At 49.8% G+C, this 3,521-nt stretch overlaps 1 non-coding gene across 1 annotated transcript; it reads left to right on the top strand.

Moving 5' to 3' along the window:
• Nucleotides 1-834: 834 nt before the first annotated feature.
• Nucleotides 835-911, top strand: Trnad-guc (transfer RNA aspartic acid (anticodon GUC)). Its single transcript has one exon. It is a non-coding gene; the product is annotated as a tRNA-Asp (tRNA).
• The last annotated feature ends 2,610 nt before the right edge of the window (nucleotides 912-3,521 follow it).

Raw genomic sequence — 3,521 nt, forward strand, 5'->3', positions numbered from 1 at the left:
TCGGGTTTGGCGCACATGGCATAATGCTGTTGTTTTGTTGTCACTGCCAAACTTCAAAGGATGCTGGACTTGTGGTAGGCCAGGGAAAAAGAGAACAGGTGTGCTGTGCAGGACTCCAGGCTCAGCTGTCGGCCTCCTGGAACACCCAATCTGTGCTTCATGGTCCCCACCTTTAAACGCTTACCCTTCTCCAAGAAAGCAACCCAAGTCCAGATCCAAGACCTGACTCCAAATAACAGTGCTCCCCATTAGGATTGGGGGTGGCACTTCATGCCCTAGTGACCTATGAGTCAAAAAGCCCAAGTGTCTGCCTGACTGACCCACCTCAGCCCCCTGGAAGTGGAAATGCAGGGACAGAAAAGCCACAATAGAAAGTTCTATTAAGAAAAGGGAGGCCAGGCGACGAGGTGGCGCACACCTGTAATCCCAGTGACTTGTGAAGCTGAGGCCAGAGATGCTCGAGTTCAAAGTCAGCCTCAGGAACTTAATGAAGCCCTAAGCAACTCAGCGAGACCTGGTCTCAAAATTAAACATAAAAAGGGCTGGGGACGTGGCTCAGTGGTTAAGTGCCTCTGGATTCAGTCCCCAGGACAAAAAGAAAAGAGAGAAGAGCTGAGCAGGGTGGTGGTGCACATCTGTCAACCCAGCTACCCAGCTACTCTGGAGGCTGAAGGAGGAGGAGCTCACGTTAGAGGCCAACATGGACAACTTAGACCCTGTCTCAAAATAAAAAGGGCTGGAGATGTAGCTCAGGGGTAGAGTACTTACCAAGCAGGCATGAGGTTCTGGGTTCCATCCCCAGCAACACACACACACGAAAAAAGGGAGAAGAGGGGCAGGGGAGATAGCTCAGTTGGTAGAGTGCTTGCCTGTCAAGCACAAGGCCCTGGGTTCAATCCCCAGCACTGCCAAAAAAAAAAAAAAAAAAAAAAAAAGGGAGAAGAAATCATCCTTGGCACCCACTGGTACATAGCAGGCAAGTTTCCTGCTCAGGCCCTGGACCCGCCCCAGCTAGGCTCATGTGTATGTGTCTGTTTTCTGTTGCTGATAACAATACCACAGATTGAGTAGGTTACAAAGGGAAGAGGGTTACTTTGGCTCGCAGTTCTGGGGTTGCGAGGTCTGGGGTTGCGGGACTGCGTCTGGTGACGGCCTTCTTGCTGCGCGGTCAGCGGAGTGGGCGTGTCCGCATGCTGCCCTTCCTGACAGCTGCCCAGGTTCCAGCGCCGGGCTCCACCTTAGTGCTTACCTGATGCCGGTCGCCCCGAAGCCCGACCTGTCAACATACCCTCTTACTACTTCCAACACGGGGCCCTGGGGGACCCTCGGATCACATCCAAGCCCTGGCCACAGGCCAGCACCCACTGCTAAAGTTCTGTCCTCAACAAGGTTCTCAAGGTCAGTGTCTGCACCTCTGTGCTCCCTCACCCGAGCGTCTTCCCAGTACCTTCTTCAAACCAGCCCCATTGCAGGTTCATGGGAAGGCCACACCTTTAATCCTTGCTTCTGGATTGAGTTGTTGCTCAAAGTCTTTTTTTGTTTTGAATCATAATCTCCGCTGCTTAGAATTTAGAAGCAGACAGTTTTTCCAGCCTTCGAGCTCTGCCTAAGACAGCTCCCTGTGAATCCTTGAGGAGCAAACTCTTTTCACTCCATCAGGGCTTGGCACATGCCCCTGTGCCTGGCTCCCCCTCTCCCAGTCTGACCCCCAGGGTCAGCTCACCACCCAGACTAGTCAAGCTCTCCACTGTCTTGGATGCTTGACAGGTTCAGGAATGGGCTTGTGACTCAAACTGGGTCAAAGAAAATCTTCCTGAGCCACATCATCTGTTTCCTCCTTTCCTTGGGGTCCTGTAGGCAGAGTCGATGAGATGGTGGCCCCTTATTGGCTACTATGGATAAACTGGTTGCAGAATTAAGACCAGAAAAGGAGGACAGAAGAGCTGAGTGACGGAAAGCATAGAGCACATGCCACGGGGCAAGTCTCTGTGTCCAGCTGTGCCCGAAGTCAGAGCTGGGTTTACTCCCTGTGTGAGCCAGAAGTTCATTCCAACAATTGTACCCGATTCTTGCTTCGTTAATTGCAGTGCTTAAGCTGGTCGAGTTGGACTGTCATCCCTTGGACTTGAAGGGGTGCTGACGCTGCCCGTGAACTTCTGGCGCAGCCTGCTGTGTGACAGCGCCTGCTCATCTCTGCTCCTCTCTGCTCTACGGCAGCTCAGGAGATGCTCGTTCTCTTGCACCTTTGGGGCCTCGCACCTGCCGTTGGCTCCACCTGAGGTGCGCTCCCTCTTACAGGGCCACGCCTCCTCTAGAGACCTCCCAGCCACCTTACTCAAACTATTTCCTTCAGGGAGGGTCTGTAAATATCTTGGTCATTGATTCCTTTACCTGTTTCTTGTCTGCCTCTCCCCATTGGAACACAAGCCTTAAGAAGGCAGGGACCTTGGCGCACATCTGTCATCCCAGCTACTCCAGAGTCTGAGGCAGGAGGACTGCAAGTTTGAGGCCAACCTGGGCAACCTAGAGAGAACTTGTCTCAAACGAACAAAACCAAACAAAAAAGAAGGCAGAGAACTTCCTGTGTATAGCTCATAGCGGGTGCTCTGTAAAGAGCTCTCCTCTCCCCAGGGCAGGACCCAGGGGTCCCAGCAATGCAGCTTGAAACCCTCAGACTAGAAATTTCCATGTCCCCGTTGGTTCCCAAAGCCCCTGAAGTACACGCACATCAAATCTGGAATCCCGACTAATACCATGTAGGCTGTCATGACAGAGGGACATGTCACCATGTAGTTCAGAGTTGGGGATGTGTTCATGGCATAAGTTTTCAACAGGAAGTCAACACTGCGGCATAGCTTAGGCTGAGCGGCTTAAAGAACAGACGTTTATCTTCTCACAGTTTTGGAGGGTGGACGTCCAAGATCAAGGTTGAGTCAGGATTTGAAGAGATGAATTTCAGGGGTTAAATGCAGTCAATTACAGTTCTTGCTTTAATCAAGTCTCTTTTGGGGGCAATATTCTTAGTATCCCAGGTGAGGGATGAATCAGAATACTAGACTAGACAGGTCAATTCCTAATGATGCAAGAAATATGGCCAAAGAATGAGTTTTAGTATGGTATCTTTTATTTTAAGTCAACTGTATTAAACCTTCTGTACACAAATGCCTGACTCACTAAGGAAATTTGTACTCACAGAATTATATTTATTTTTTTGGTGCCAGTGAATGAACTCAGGGGTGCTCCACCACTGAGCCACCTCCCCAGCCCTATTTTGTATTTTATTTAGAGACAGGGTCCCACTGAGTTGCTTAGAGCCTCGCTTTTGCTAAGGCTGGCTTTGAACTCGCAATCCTCCTGCCTCAGCCTCCAAAGATTCTGGGAATACAGGAGTGAGCCACTGTGTCCAGCTACTTACAGAATTTTAAAAAATTAATCTTTTTATTTGTTCTAATTAGTTGTACATAGTAGTAGAATGCATTTATACATTTTGATAGATCATACATAAATGGAGTGTAATTTCT

The sequence above is a fragment of the Sciurus carolinensis genome, chromosome 7 (genome assembly GCF_902686445.1).
Source record: "Sciurus carolinensis chromosome 7, mSciCar1.2, whole genome shotgun sequence".
Taxonomy (NCBI): Eukaryota; Metazoa; Chordata; class Mammalia; order Rodentia; family Sciuridae; genus Sciurus; species Sciurus carolinensis.